Source organism: Trachypithecus francoisi, unplaced genomic scaffold (genome assembly GCF_009764315.1).
Source record: "Trachypithecus francoisi isolate TF-2019V2 unplaced genomic scaffold, Tfra_2.0 Lachesis_group17, whole genome shotgun sequence".
Classification (NCBI taxonomy): domain Eukaryota; kingdom Metazoa; phylum Chordata; class Mammalia; order Primates; family Cercopithecidae; genus Trachypithecus; species Trachypithecus francoisi.
Window position 1 is genome coordinate 4949601 of NW_022681462.1, and position 16868 is coordinate 4966468.

Consider the following 16868-nt stretch of genomic DNA (forward strand, 5'->3'; position numbering starts at 1 on the left):
TCCCAGCACCTGGCATACCTGGTTCCTGCTGTGCCCTCAATAAATATTTGTTTAATTAGCCCTTTCAGTAAAATAAATTCAAAGAACCCAGTTGTTTAAACTCACTTACAGGAAACTTTTTCCGTATGCTCCAAGTACCTGGAATTTTGTTCACTGTGGATTCTGATCTTGAAATCCGATTCCTCAAAGCCTGCCATACGTCACTCTCTTTCAGTCATTTGCAACACAACAGTTACATGGTTCTGTTACAGTACCCTACTAATCTCATCCGGGACTGGGCAGAAGATACTGTGTCAGTAACTAAATTTACATCAGGGACTAAACAGTTTCTTTTTGTTTCTACTTTGTTCTGGTTTTAAAAAGAAGGACACAGTGCAGACATTTCAGCAGGTACTAAAAGTGCACTCTCAAGACACTGTCTTCTCTTCTGTAGGGTCATACATATGGGAATTTAAACACTAATTCTAAAAAGCAGAGAAAGTAGGAGAGTAAGGCAAGCTAGAGGTAAGGAACGCAAACACCTAGAACAGGGGTCCCACCCCACGGAAATCAGGAAGTGCAGTCGGCCCCATGGTCCCTGGTCTGACTTCCCCATACAGTGACAATACAAAGAGCTAGTCTGTAAAACACTGCCAACTGGGGTGTTTCACAGAACCTGTCGCTTTCTCCAGCTACCAAGAAAGCTTTGGATCGGGGCTCAGCCACGTGTGGATCCCGACAGTATCCAAGGTAGAAACAAGGAAGAAAGGGAGTAAGGATAAAATGACAGCTCACTCTGTCTCTACGGCTATCACACATTATGACAGACAGCGGCCACCCAATCTATCTTTAGAAGATCTGTCCTTTTGACCCCAAGAGGCATCTCCACCAACATCCACAAATAGATAACCTGTGGGAAAAACAGACGTGGAGCCAGTAATTAGAAAAAAATCAAATGAAATTAAAATTTAATAAGATGGAGTGGAGGAGCCTTAGCGGGAGCCATTTACTTCCTCAGACTCATGGACGTCTCTTTATTAGGAGGAGTCTTCTACTGGGAATTCTGATCTTGAAATCTGATTGTTCAATGCCTTCCATTTAGGGGAAGTTGCAGCCTTCAAGGTTCTGAATCTCGGCCAAGAGCAGTGGCTCATGCCTGTAATCCCAGCACTTTGGGAGGCTGAGGCGGGTGGATCTTTGAGGCCAGGAGTTCAAGACCAGCCTGGCCAACACAGTGACACCCCGTCTCTACTAAAAATGTAGAAATTAGCTGGAGGTGGTGGTCCATGCCTATAATTCCAGCTACTTGGGAGGCCGAGGCACAAGAACTGCTTGAACCCAGGAGGCAGAGGGTGCAGTAAGCCGAGATTGTACCACTGCACCCCAGCCCCTGGGTGACAAAGCAAGACCCTGTCTCAGAAAAAAAAAAGATTCTGGATCCTTGAGACAAACCAGTACACAGTACTTGTTTGCAAAATGCTCTGACGTTTATTCTGCAGGAACAGGAGCAGTGGTGGTGATGGAACTGGGCCATCACCACCAGAACCCCGGACATCCCATGACCTGGATCTCACGCACACACCAGCGAGGCCAGCCACCAGGAGAAACGGGGCAAGTCTTCATCAGGTAAGACTGACAACATAAAAGGATTCCAGGAGACCAGCAGCATTCAGCAGGGTGCTGATTATTACCAAAGCTCTAAAAATCTCCTCTTGATTCCATTTAAAATATGCTTAAGTTGTTATAGCTATGGATCAGAATGGAAACAAAAATGAATATAAGAAAAATCTCCACAAATCTTACCCCCTTCAACAAATCAGACCAACTTCATGTTTCCAAGTTTCCTTCTGGTAACGGGCGAGGAGGCAGGGAAGCACTATCTTAGTATTTGACTGGTTGCCCTCAGGTGCGTAATGTCCACAAGAGCCCTGAGAATGCCCAAAAGACATATGGACTCCAGTCCAAGGAAGTCACAAAAGAACCTATGTTTGGCCTAACCTACAGAAGTTGTACACTGCTCTAGAGTCACAATCCTCTTTCTGCTCTGTATCAGCTGTGTGGCTTGGGTAAGTAGCCTCACCTCTCTCAGTCTCAGTTTCCTCGTGGGTCCAACGGGGATCATCCCCACCACACTGGTCTGCGTGGAGATTAAACAAGCAGGTGCAAAGTCCTTGGCCCACTTGCCTCTTACAGGCTGAATTTTGGAAGGTGCCAACTCGCCCCTTCCAAAAAAGATAGTTGAAATCCTAATCCCCCATACCTCAGAATGTTACCTTATTTTAAAATAGGGTCACATTGCAGGTGTGATGTCAGCTAATAGTAATTAAAAGAAGTGAATTTTTTTTTTTTGAGACAGAGTTTCCCTCTGTACTCCCAGGCTGGAGTACAGTAGTGCGATCTCAGCTCACTGCAGCTTCTGCCTCCTGGGCTCAAGCAATTCTCCCTGCCTCAGCCTCCCCAGCAGCTGGGATTACAGGCGCACACCACCATGCCCAACTAATTTTTGTATTTGTCGTAGAGATGGAGTTTTGCCATGTTGGCTAGGCTGGTCTCAAACTCCTGGTCGCAAGTGATCCACCTGCCTCAGCCTCCCAAAGTGCTGAAATTACAGATGTGCGCCACCATGCCCAGCCAAGAAGTGAAATTTAATGTTATTTAAGATGAGGTCATACTGGAGGAGGCAGGCCTTTAATCCAATGTGACTGGTGTCGTCACAAGCAGCCACTGAAGACACAGACACAAAAGAGCACTATGTGATGACCGAGGCAGGCATGGAGCCATGCAGCTATGAGGAACCCCAAAGCATGCCGGCCAACCCCCAGAGCTCCGGGAAAGGCAAGGAAGAACTCCCCTACAGGTTTCAGAGGGAGCATGGTGGACAGGCTGACTTTGGACTTCTGGACAACAGAACTGTGGTTCTGTTGTTTTAAGCCACCTAGCTGGGGATCAGCCCTCAGAAACTGAGACAATGCCCAACTCAGGGCCTGGCTCTTTTCCACACAGAGAGTGAGAGAGCTTTAAATATACAAAGTGATGGCTCTCCAAAGCTTCCCACAACAGACTGACCATCTCACCCAGCCCATCTTTCTGGACCCAAAGTAGATTTCATAACCAATTTCTATTTACTAGTCATTAACGTTGCTATTTACTTTACCTATTGCCCTGACCTGTCAATAATCTGAGTCCAGTAAAGGGCAGATTCAGCTGGGAGGCACCCATATGTTCAAAGCCTATGACAGTTGGTTAGGTGGTAGAACATTTTTTTTTTGAGACAGAGTCTCGCTCTGTCGCCCAGACTGGAGTGCAGTGGCGTGATCTCGGCTCACTGCAAGCTCTGCCTCAGCCTCCCGAGTAGCTGGGACTACAGGTGCCCGTCACCATGCTCAGCTAATTTTTTTTGTTATTTTAACTAGAGATGGGGTTTCACGGTGTTAGCCAGGATGGTCTTGATCTCCTGACCTCGTGATCCACCAGCCTCAGCCTCCCAAAGTGCTGGGATTATAGGCGTAAGCCACCGTGCCCGGCCAATTTTTTTTTTTTAAACCTTTAAAAAGGGTGACCTCCTTCTAATTTCTCCATACGGAAGGGGGTAGGAGGACAGCCTCTTGCAGGGACACTGGAAAGTCTTCTCTCAGTAACTTCCTTCTCCTTGACATGAATACAATGCTGGTTTGCTGCAGTTCCTGAAATAGCAAATGCCACTCTTATCACATTCATCATCAACCACAAAGTCACGAATGAGGGAGGACCGAGCTCCCTTCAACGTGGGGAGGGGACTGCCTGGCAACACACCCAGACCACCATGTACCCTAGGCCCTACCTCCAGAGCCCTGGGTTCTAATGGGCCAGGTTGGGGCCTGGATTTCAGCACTTTTTTTTTCATTTGTATAAATTTTGGGGGTCCAAATGCAATTGTATGGAGTGCTAGAAGTCCCAGCCGGAGCCACTGGGCAAGAGAAAGGAATAAAAGGCATCCAAATTGGAAAACAGCAAGTCCAATTATCCCTGTTGGCTGACAATATGACCTTCTATCTAGAAAAGCCTAAAGACTCCAGGTAGCCAGGCGCAGTGGCTCACGCCTGTAATCCCAGCACTTTGAGGGGCCAAGGCGGGTGGATCACGAGGTCAGGAGATTGAGACCATCCTGGCTAACACGGTGAAACTGCGGCTCTACTAAAAATACAAAAAAATTAGTTGGGTGTGGTGGCAGGCCCCTGCAGTCCCAGCTACTTGGGAGGCTGAGGCAAGAGAATGGCATGAACCCGGGAGGCAGAGCTTGCAGTGAGCACAGATCACGCCATTGCATTCCAGCCTGGGTGACACAGTGAGACTCAGTCTCAAAAAAAAAAAAAAGACTCCACCAGGCTGGGCACAGTGGCTCACGCCTGTAATCCCAGCACTCTGGGAGGCCGAGGCCATCAGATTGCTTGAGTCTACGAGTTCAAGACCAGCCCAGGCAACATGGTGAAACCCCATCTCTACCAAGAAAATACAAAAATTAGCTGGGTGTGGTGGCACACGGCCTATGATCCCATCTACCTGGGAGGCTGAGGTGGGAGGGTCACTTAAGCCTGGGAGGCGGAGGTTGAGGCGGAGGTTGCACAGAGCTGTGACCACACCATTACAATCCAGTCTGGATGACAGACTGAGACCCTGTCTCCGCCACCCCTCCCCAAAAAAAGACTCCACCAAAAGACTCTCAGATTTGATAAATGAATACAGTAAAGTTTCAGGCTACAAAGTTATCATACAAAAATCACAGCATTTCTACACACTAATAACAATCTAGCTGAGAATGAAATCAAGAAGGCCTCAGAATTTTTAGGGCTCCTCAGGCAGTTCCCATATGGAGAACCATGGGTAATGCATGTTTTCCAGTAGCTATTCCACATGAACCTACAACTAAGTCCCCCTGGCCCTCCATGTCTCCCCAACATGAAGCCCCCTCCAGCCAACAGGGGAACAATATGAGTGAGATACAAACCACCCTAGTTATGGATGGCTCCACACTTTACCTGGTACCCACCTCCCTGCTGACTGAGTAGGTTGCGCCTCCTCTTCTACCCTAAGTGTCCCATCTCTACTCCTTTACTTCCCCTCCTACCAGGTTCAGAAGAGATGAGAACACCTCTGACTCCTTTCCTTCTAGATGTGGTTGCATTAACTCCCTGGATTTCCTTCTAGAGCAGGGATTCTCAACCTTTGACTGCAGTGCAGAGTCAGCCTGGGCCCCACTCGAGTCTGATGCCACTGGTTTGGGGTGCTGCCTGGGCACGGGCATTGTCACAGGATCCTCTATGACTCACTGTGCAGCCAAGACCAGGATCACTGTTCTAGGATCTTCTCTTGTTCCCTCTTCCCTAAGGCTCTTGACTCTGCTACTGTGTCTGCCCTTAAGCTGCAATTTCACTTCTCTAGTTACTTTCACCTTGAAAACTACAGAGAAGCAGAAGGCACCTGCTGCCCCTTTCTTCTTTATCCACTGCATCTAGCCCCCATCCAGACAATTCTTCTACAGCAGGTCCTTGAAAGGACACCAATCAAATATTCCAGCCTTAGCTCTCTTATCTGCAACATGAAGATAATAGTCTCTCCTGCTGATAAAAGTGATGAATTTGAAGATGCTCCCTCCACGGAACAGGCAAAATAACCCAAGTGACCTAGTGGCCCAAGAAAGCTAGATCTCCCGCATGCCATCACCCCAGGTCCATTCCCCCACAGTGCAGAGAGGGTCCCTGACTCCACCACCAGCAACACTGAGGTGGGGGTGGTAACAAGGACGCTCCATCATTCAAAACCCAGCTCCTCAGACCAGGACAGAGGGCAGCATGAAGACCCCCTTCATATCTTGCCCACAACACGCTGGAGAGTCATCCTGATCCTTCTGCCTCTTTGGCCGCCACCCCCAACTCACACCATCTCTCATGTGCCCGGCTTCCCTGGTGCCGGCCCTTCCTGGTGTCCAACACATCTTAGGCTGAGCTGTGGGCTGCTCCACTGCTTCTCAATCCTGCCTGAGCTCTGGAATCCCCTGGAGAGTTTCTGAAATCCCAACGTCAGAGACGCTAGCGGTCTGCGGTCCGGCCTGGGCTACTGACAGTTCTCCAGGCTCTCACCTGTGCGGCCAAGGGTACGAGCCACTGTGTCTATCCTATTATTTGTACAAGTAAGCAGGGGCCTTTGTTATCTGATACACGTGCCCGCTAAAATCTGCCCAGGAGAACATAAAGTACAGGCAGGAAAAAGCCAGCTTACGTTTAGGAAGAAACTCCCTGTCAGTGTCATTCATCAAATAGCTAAATGCAAAAGGATAGAAGGCCCAGGCAAAGATGTTGATCTCAGCTTCAACCTGGTGGCAGAAACACTGGGGAGGAAACAAAGTCCCAGGAAGTTCTGAACGGAGCCAAGGGCCCCATGGGTAGTGACTCATGTCTGACCTTAACAACAGCTGGCTCACAACCACGGGCTAGGGACATAAGGCCATTCGAGAGAAAGTACTCAGAGGGGAGGGCACACGTACACATGCACACTCCCACGCCCAGAAGCACGTCTGAGTGGGGCAATGACACCTGAAAGCTGAGAGCCGATCCCTATACTACAGCTGGATGTGCAGCAATCATTACAGGGTGTCTTTATGTTCATTTTTTTGTTTTAAACTCCTTAGCCCTATTAAATTCAGCTGCCTAGAAATACTGAACTCACAAGCAGCAAGGTAACATTGAAGAGCCTAACCTAACAGATCCTATGAATGGGCAAACCTCCCTCTTTCCTAAGAAAATATATTACAGTATCTCATATCACTAAAGAGCTCTTTTAAGGAATAGAAAAAAATAAGTCAGAGAAAAAATTCCAAAGGACTTTGTTGACAAAACTATAAAGTAATACTCTATTCTACTCTTAATAAGGTTGTTATCAGTTGTGCCTGTTTGAACATGTCATTTCAGTCCCTCCCATCATTAACTAACACGTATCAGACATATGACACGTGCCAGGGACTGCGACAAGCTCCACCCACTCATCACCTGTTTAAAGCCTTGCCACACTAGAGGTGGACACAGTCCTATCCCCAGGGCTCAGGGAGGCTCTGTAGCGGCTACAAGGTCACACAGCAGAGAGTGCGAGAGGAATAGGCACTCATATCCCAGATTCAGTGTCTGGTGACGGCCCGTTTCCTGGTTTAAAGATGGTGCCTTCTAGAGCTGTGTCCCAGGACCATGAAAGGATCGAGAGCTCTCTCTGAGGTCTCATTTGTAAGGGCACTAATTCCATCTTAAGTGCTCCACCTTCAAGACGTAATCACTTCTCAAAGGCCCCAGCTGCTAATACCATCCTGTCAGTGATTCCGTTTCAACATATGGATGTGGCAGGGACACAAACATTTAGACCACAGCACAGTATTATTCTGGTAAGTGAAAAGACACAGAACTGATATACAGAGTTCAATTTAAACAAAATGCAGCCAGGCACAGTGGCTCATGCCTGTAATCCCAGTACTTTGGGAGGCCAAGGCAGGTGGATCACCTGAGGTCAAGAGTTCGAGACCAGCTTGGCCAATATGATGAAACCCCATCTCTACCAAAAACACAAAAATCAGCCAGGTGTGGTGGCAGGCGCTTGTAGTCCCAGCTACTTGGAAGGCTGGGGCAAGAGAATCGCTTGAACTCGGGAGGCGGAGGTTGCAGTGAACTGAGATCACGCCACTGCACTACAGCCTGGGCGTCGCAACGAGACTCCATTTCTTCTCCACCCCCCCCCCCCCAAGATAGAGTCTTGCTCTGCCGGCAGCCTAGAGTGCAGTGGCACGATCTCGGCTCACTGCAACCTCCGCCTCCTGGGTTCAAGTGATTCTCCTGCCTCAGCCTCCGAAGAAGCTGGTACTACAGTACAGGCGTACACTACCACGCCCAGCTAATTTTTGTATTTTTTAGTAGAGACGGGGTTTCACTATATTGGCCAGGCTGGTCTCGAACTCCTGACCTCGTGATCCACCCACCCTGGCCTCCCAAAGTGCTGGGATTATAGACAGGAGCCACCATGCCCAGCCAAGACCCCATTTAAAAAAAAAAAAATGCATGGATAATGCCAGGAAATCAATACAAAAAGGTTAACTGTGGGATTATGAGTTTTTCTTTTTCCTTTATTTTTCCAATTTCCTACAATTGACATTTATTTATAAAATCACGACAGAAAGCATCATTACATTTGTTTTCTCATTGAAATAGCTAGTTCATGACTGAAAACAATCTTTTCAAATAATACTCTATTGACGGTTTTACTAAGTTTCATTCCCAAGGACAGCCAGTCCTTTTGATAGCTTGGTTGCATAAATGTAATACGGTGCATGAAACCAAAATGAACTCTTCGACTATTTGAGTTTTCAATTAAAGGCTTTAAAATAATTTTTAAACAAAACAGTCCCCCCAAATTTTGAAGACAGATCCACTTGTGTTTTTCAACAGTGCGCATCAGAGCAGCACCATCGCGAGCCCTTCACATTGGTGTCAAACACTGATCAAGGTGTAAAATGTGCTTTGCCACAGCCGGGAATATAGACTTATACGGTACGGTGATATTTGTTGGAGAAAAAAAAAAAAAAAATCAGGCCCAGCAGGTGGTACAGCAATGTGATGTGGGTATGTAAGCAGCTGCCAATCAAAGGCGAAAGGCATGGCACAGTGTCAAGCCAGAGCCTGTGTTTACCAAAACACACAGGTAAAAGTCTTAGGAATATATACACAAAACAGAGCAGGAAACTGGGCATGGTGGTGCACACCTGTAGTCCAAGCCACTCAGGAGGCTGAAGCAGGAAGGTCACTTGAGCCCAGGAGTTCCAGTCCACAGTGAGCTATGATCACCACTGCACTCCAGCCTGGGCAACAGTCATCGTGACCAGCCTGGTGGAGTGTTTAGGCTTTTCTAGATAGAAGATCACATTGTCAGCCAACAGGGATAATTGGACTTGCTCTTTTCCAATGTGGATGCCTTTTCTTTCTTTCTCTTGCCCGGTTGCTCTGGCAAGGACTTTCAGCAGTATTCGGCGGTTGTATATAGTGCAAATTAGCACTGTGGCTAATTTGCTTAGCGACAGTTCTAGCAGTATTCAGGGTAGGCCACAACCACAAAAATATTGTGGAGCCAGTGCCCCAAGATGCAACTTCTCAAGCACACTCCAAACCAGTCTGCACGGCTAAGTCATGTACCTGATCTCACCTGCCCCCGCGACAATCTGTGGAAGCTGTGTTCTTGGGCTGAAATGTTTCATCCTGTGATTGAGTCTCACCACTACTCCAAAGACAGAAAAGACAGAATGTGCTTCCCACACACTGGAACAAATCACCTTAAGGACCAGTACACTGTCACAGATGTAGGTCTACCTTACAAAAAAAAAGAGGAATCAGTTGTTTCTTTTTGGGGGCTATATATACTTACAGGTATAGTTTTATGATAAAAGATACAACTCAGGAACAGTCACATGGAGAAAACACATCAAGGAAGGTCCGCAGAGTCCCCGACAGGGAGCTTCCATGGCCTCTCCCTGTGGGTCAGGGGACATCCCCCTCCTGGTACATCAGCATACTCACCAACCAACCAAGAAGCTACACTAAACCTCGGTGTTTAGAGTAATGAAACTCACCAGAGTTTTATTATGTAGGCACGAGTGATTATACATCGGCCATGGGCTTGGTGCTTGGACTCAATCTCCACCCCCTGCTGTCCTGTCCCTGGACTCGTTACTTCGATAGACAGCTGGTTGTTTAGATTCGGCAAGAGGATCCTGGAGTAAGAACTGAAGCCATAAACCCTCTGCCAGCCAGTGAGTACTTCCCTCCCACTGCCACTGGATCTCCGACACAAAGTCAAGGTCAGAGGCCTCCAGAAACAGCAGAAGAGAGGAGGTGGAGGATTCATTACAATCTCCAACAGAAAAAGAATTCAAACCTTTTCTCTTTCTGTACACACATGTATAAAAAAATTGTCATCATTACATGGAGCATCTAAGCAGTGGGTGACTAAGACACGCTCACTTCCTATTTCAAGGCTCTATAATAACTGCTTCAGATTTCCTAAAAATCACTGCTGGAGAGAGCTATAAGTAGATAGCTCTGTAAGGGTTGCTTGCAGGCTAACCAAGATGAAAACTACCACATTTCTAGTCTCCAAATCCAAAAATACTAACACTAAAAAACAACACTTCAAATTTGAGGAAAACACCTGCTGTTAATACAGTACACTCAGCTGGCTGAGAAGATGTGGCAAGGAATCTCAGTAAACCCTCAGCTGAAATGATGAGGTCAGTTAGGGTTATCCCCCAAGAGCAGAGAACATCATCTCTGGAGCCCACCATAAGCCAACCCTGAACTCAGGGACCAGAACAAATGTGACTTTGTTCCCCAACTTTCTTAGGGACGCGGTCCCTGTACTGGTACACAGCCCAGGTCTATCAGCTGCCAGATGTACTTGCAGTTCATTACTTAGGAAGCTGTCGAAAAAATACTACAATCAGAGAGTGATGAAGAGGCTGGGTGGCCAGGAATCCTCTTTCGAAGCATCTGGAGACGTGATAGTGCTTCCGACAACAACAGGACAGCAGGCCAAGTACCCACCAAGTGAGTCAGAGCCCTTACCTTCCCATGTGCCTTGGAAACAAGCTCTTCAATAACCCAACTATCCCACGGATAAACAATCTAAGATCACCAAGGTTCGTGACATTTGTGTGTGAATCCATTTCCTCTGAGCAAATGATATTTTTATGCCTGTTTGAAAAACAAGCAGCCTCCCATGACAAATGCATTCATCATCCAAACAATCAAGCAGCCTCCGGCCACTCCTCCAGCCAACATCACTTCCAGCCAACAAGAGCAATCTGGCAAAGCAGCACCTACAGAGCCCAGGGGGCACCCGGGGCCAGGGTTCAGATTCTGACAACACAATCCCACATTCCCGAACCTGCTATTCACAGCCACTCCCTTCTAAGAGTACACAAGAAAAATGGTTAAAAAAAAAAAAAAAGAAAGAAATCACATTTTCCAGGTCTGGTGCAGGCAGATATGAATAAAATACTTACAGATGTATGAAACACTTGTAAAGTCAGGAATCTGAGAAAATGATACACACAGACATTCACTCACACACAGACACACACAGGCCTCCTTCCAGAAATTTTATTTCCACAAAGCACAGTATCGTGTAATCTATTAGAATGTCACTTATTTTAAAAATCCTTATTTCTGTTCCAAAGAAAGTCCTGGGTCAGCCCCGTGCCCTTACTATCAATGATCCTCTGAAAAACCAAGCCACAAACCACAAGCATTCAAGATCAGAAATAATGCATGTTAGGCAATGTTTCCTGTTTTTTTATACCTAACAATAGTGTGAAATAGCTAGCAGAGATGAGGTACAGACGCACCTTTATGGTGCAGCAATACAACATAGAGCCCAGAGGCTTAGGGATATCTACATGCATTGTTTAAAAACCATTACCTTTCCTTAATGCCAGAGTGAGGCAGGGTAACCAACATCCATACATTGAATTCAGAAACATTCCCAAACTTCATTTGAGTTCTCAGCTCTTCCTCCATCCACCAGGTATTTTAAAATTAGCATTACCGAGAGTAACACAGTTGAACTCCATTCTCCTTCCCCTTGAGTCCCTATTAGCTTATAATGCTGTCTTAGTCCATTTGTGTTGCTATAAAGGAATACCTGAGGCTGAGTCATTTACAAGGAAAAAGAGCTTTATTTGGCTCACAGGTCTGCAGGCTGTACAAGAAGCATGGCACCAGTATCTGCATCTGATGAAGCCTCAAGAAGCTTCACTCGTGGTGGAAGATGAAGGGAGTTGGCATATACAGAAAGCACACGGCAGGAGAGAAAGGCAAGAGAGAGGAGATGGTGCCAGGCTCTTTTCAACAACCAGTTCTTGCAGGAATTCACTCTCATGAGTACGGCACCAAGACATTCATAAGGGATCCACTCCCACAACCCAAACACCTCCCACCAGGCCCCACCTCCAATACTGGGTGGGCATCAAATTCCATCATGAAACTTGGTGAGGCCACACAAACCATATCCGAACCATAGCAAATGCCTTGAGGGTAAAAATTCTCTACCACAAGCGTCTCTGCTGGGTACATATGTCCTTGCCATAAATACTTCCTGAGCGAGCACTGGTGACTAACCAGCATCACAGAAAGAAAAGACAGATACCAGGACCCTGCTACCAACAGCCTGGCAAATCAGATGACCACACTGGATCTCAATTTGCAAAATGGGGGTAAGCAGGTGGCCTAGATAAATCTTGATTATACAGAGCGAGAGGTAAAGTAGGTGAAAGCCCTATGAAAAATGTAATGCAATATGAAAACATACGGTATTATTACCGCAATGCTAATAAGCAATAAATGTTTCTCAAAAATAGGAAGACTGGAAGAAGGAGACATTACAAGCTAACCTGGCTGTTCTTCCTTGGAGAAAATGAAGATTGGTAACTAAGTAATAAAGACAGACAAGGTCAATTGTAGAAAACGGCCAGGTCTTGGAGTGGAGCAAGAGAGTTTCTCTGTCCAATTCTTTGAAGACAGTTTAATTCTATTTCTGAGCAATCAAAAATCACATCCAATGTCCCTTCCACCTTCTCATCTCCTTGGCAGATGTGGATGGCGCCAGGTCACGAGGGCTTGGGGGTTGACTCCTCACAGGTATTGGAATTCTGGGCTAGAGCCAGAGAACAACCAGGCGCAGTGGCTCACGCCTATAATCCCAGCACTCTGGGAGGCTGAAGCGGGTGGATCACGAGGTCAGGCATTCAAGACCAGCCTGGCCAACATAGTGAAACCCCGTCTCTACTAAAAATTCAAAAAATTAGCCAGGTGTGGTGGCGGGCACCTGTAATCCCAGCCACTCGGGAGGCTGAGGCAGGAGAATGGCTTGAACCTGGAAGGCGGAGGTTGCCGTAAGCCAAGATCCCGACACTGCACTCCAGCCCAGGTGACAGTGCAAGACTCCATCTCAAAAAAAAAAAAAAGAAAGAAAGAAAGTCAGGCACCATGTGGCCCTAAAGCAGCAGATCTTAGAATGACAACAACTCCGTATCTGGGCTTTTCCATCTCTCAACTCACTTCATACACTGCTGAGGAGATGGGTCTACCATGTGTAGAGAACAGACATCAGTATGTAGAAAAGAAAGCACTCTGCAATCAAAAGAAGGCTACACACAAATCTAACACTTTTTTTGAGACAGGGTATCATTCTGTTGCCCAGGATGGAGTGCAGCAGCACAATCACAGCTCACTACAGCCTCAAACTCTTGGGCTCAAGGGATCCTCCCACCTTAGCCTCCCAAAATGCTGGGATTACAAGCTTAGCAACCACACCCAGCCTTGTTGGCCTTTTAGCGCCATGAGAAATCTGAGAGATGAATCCAACCTCCTCATTGGATAGGTGAGGAACCTGAGCCTGGAGGAAGTTGGTGGAGGATGTGAGGGTTGCAGCTCCTGAGTCCTGCTCCAAGCTCTTCCCATTGTTGCTGCTCCACCCTTCAGGAGCCTAGGACCACACACACAGCTTACATAATGATTCCAGAACCACCAACAGGTAAGGATAGACTGATGTTAACCAAGCACACTGACTGTTCAGCACTGTCCCAGACACTTCAGATCCATTTTTTCCCAGTTACTCATAACATTCTTATTAGTTACATATTATTAACTCTCTTTCACAAAATAAGAAACCAAGGCCCAAGGTCATTCAGGTAATAAGGACAAGATTTCTTTTCCACCTCCTAATGGTCCTATTCTTCCCCCCAATAACCCTTAGGTATAGATGTAACTGAGAACATGTTAGAAAAATCTACCAAACACAGATTAAGCATTCCACTCCGTATCTTAGTTATGGAAAACAAAACTACATGAAATCCAAAACAAATGACTGAACAGTAAACCTGAAAATGCCCCAAATCAAATTCTATTTCTTATTCTTTGTTTTTAAGTCAATTGCAATGCACCTCTAAACAAGCTTCAGCTCTCCTTCAGTTCTCCACTCAAGCTCCCTGGGAAAGGAATGAGGGTCTCAGAGCTAGGCTTAGGGTACTCAGGAAGCCAGGGGCCCCTGACAAGGGCCTCAGCCCCAGCAAATTCAGTACAGTGCTAGCTGGGAAGTCAAGTCCTCAGAGGCCAGGAGAGACAAAGAATCAAGTGCAAAAGTCTAGGATTGTCTCAAAAAAGAACAGAATCACCATGTGATCCAGCAATTCCACTTTTGTGTCTATACCCAAAAGTGAGAGCAGGGTCTCAAACAAATATTTGTACACCTGTTTTCACAGCAGCATTATTTGCAATAACAAAAAGGCAGAAGTAGCCCAGAGGTTCCTCCATGAATCAATGAATTCTTTAAATGCGGCATACATATACAATAGAGTATCATTAGCCTCAAATAATATTCTCCGAGAACCTTGATAACATTATGCGAAGTGAAATAAGCCTGACACAGAAAGACAAATACTGTATGATTCTCACTATATGAGGAACTTGGGATAGTCAAATTCATAGAGACAGAAAGGAGAATGGTGGTTACCATAGGGGGAGGGAGCAGGGGGAGTTATTTAATGGGCTCTGAGTTTCATTTGGAGAAGATAAAAAGTTCTGGAAATTAGACGGTGATGATGGGTACACAACACTGTGAATGTATGCAATGCCACTTAAAAATGGTTAAGATGGTAAATTTTATATTATGTATATTTACCAGTTTTTGTGTGTTTTTCTGATTTTGCTTTGGTTTTTTTTTTTTTTGAGAGAGAGTCTTGCTCTATCGCCCAGGTTGGAGTACAGTGGCGCGATCTTGGCTCACTGCCAACGGTTGCCGCCCAGATAAAAGCAATTCTCATGTCTCAGCCTCCAGAGTAGCTGGGACTCCAGGCACACGCCACCACACCCAGCTAATTTTTTTGTGTTTTTAGTAGAGACGGAGTTTCGCCGTGTTGGGCAGGCTGTTCTTGAACTCCTGAGGTCAGAATCTGCCGGCCTCGGCCTCCCAAAGCATTGAGATTACAGACATGAGCCATGTTGTCTGGCCCTGACCACAGTTTTTTAAAGGATCTGTTACTTAAACCATTAAACAAACAAAGGTTTCAAGTCTCCTGCCCAGAACAAAAGTAGCTGGAGAGGTCTGGAGGAGCCAAGGTGGGCTGGAAGAAGGCAGCCAGGGGCACCCACGTTTCAGGGGTTTCTAGTTTTGCTAGAAAGGGCTAGCCCAAGTCAAGTAAGTGAAATCAAGCAAGAGCATCCTCCCTCAGATCGGTCACTGGACCTTTTCCTGGGCCCCAGCTTGTTCATCTGTAAAAAGGGGTACGAGCTGGTGGGCTCTAAGATCCCAGCAACGACATTCATCCAGCCATGACCCTCAGAGCCATGATGACCAGAGTCCCAACAATGAGTCGAGGGCCAGTCTTGCCATTGGGGTACTTGAACCCACAGCTGCTGGGGTTATTTTTAACTAAGAAAATAAGTCCACTTCATTCCAGTCGCCTCCGGAAGGTTGCTGAGCTGCCTCCCAAAAGGGAGTGAGAGCCGGGGAGGCCTGAAAGCATTCGCCGGGCCAGCTGTGCTGACACTTCAGTGGCTTAGCAGGGCTGGCCTGCAAGACAGGTGCCCGCACCCTGAGGCCCACTGCAGGATCCCAGAGGGCTAAGCCAAGCTGCGCTTCCCCTCACTAAGTCGGACTGTGGTGAGAAGGGGCCAGAAAGATTTCCCGGGCAGAAGTTCCTCGTCCCAATGCTTTTGGCCCTGTCACAGAGCTTGCAGATGACACAGCTAAAGCAGCCGGGAAACTAAAAGACAGGGCTCAAAGGCCCTAACCCCCTTGACTAGATATTTCCATTTTCAAGGGCAAGAGCTACAAAAGTCAATCTTTTGTGGTTCAGTGAAAACAGCACTAACTGTTTTAATGACATAAGTTTAAAATGATGCCCAGGCTGACATATTTAGGAGGACTGGTGGTGCATATTTGAGAATTCCAACCCTAGATTAATCACTAGAGTAATCTCCAAGCTCCGTGAGGGTAGGATCTAGTTTCGTTCACTGCTACATCCAGATGCCTGGGAAAGAGCCAGGCGCCCAGCAGCACACAGTAAACACCTGTTGAATGGTCTTCTTTTCCAAGATCTTCATTCTCTTAACATCTGTTACTGACCACAATCAAGCCCCAACCTAACACTGCAATAATACATAAACATGGTATCAAAAACTCCTGTGTTAAAGTCACTTAATTTTAGGAAGGGGTTAGATAAGATACCTACATACACATGAAATGATACACAACCTGCCCTGCTGGGTGTGGCACCCAGGACCCCTGGGGAAACCTCACCTCTTTATTTTTTTTAGAAAGATGGGGTCTTGCTATGTTGTCCAGGCTGGTCTTGAACTCCTGGGCTTAAGGGATCCTCCCACCTCAGCCTCTCAAGTAGCTGAGACTATGGGCACGAGTCACTGAGCCTGGTTCCCTTACCTCTTTAAAAACAAGGTTCCAGGCCAGGCACGGTGGCTCACGCCTGTAATCCTAGCACTCTGGGAGTCCACGGTGTAATCCCAGCTACTTGGGAGGCTGAGACAGGAGAATTGCTTGAACCTGGGAGGCGAGGCGGAGGTTGTGGTGAGCCCAGCGCGCTATCGCAGTCCAGCCTGGGCAACAAGAGTGAGACTCTATCTCAAAAAAAAAAACAAGGTTCTGGCCAGGTGTGGTGGCTCACGCCTGTAATCCCAGCACTTTGGGAGGCCAAGGCAGGCGAATCACGAGGTCAGGATATCTAGACCATCCTGGCTAACATGGTGAAACAGTGTCTCTAATAAAAATACAAAAAAATAGCCGGGCGAGGTGGCAGGTGCCTGTAGTCCCAG

General features: G+C 46.9%; 1 protein-coding gene across 2 annotated transcripts in view; it reads right to left on the reverse strand.

Moving 5' to 3' along the window:
* Positions 1-16868, reverse strand: part of TBC1D8 (TBC1 domain family member 8) — a 133946-nt gene that overhangs the window by 95093 nt on the left and 21985 nt on the right. The gene's annotated exons all lie outside the window — the stretch shown is intronic.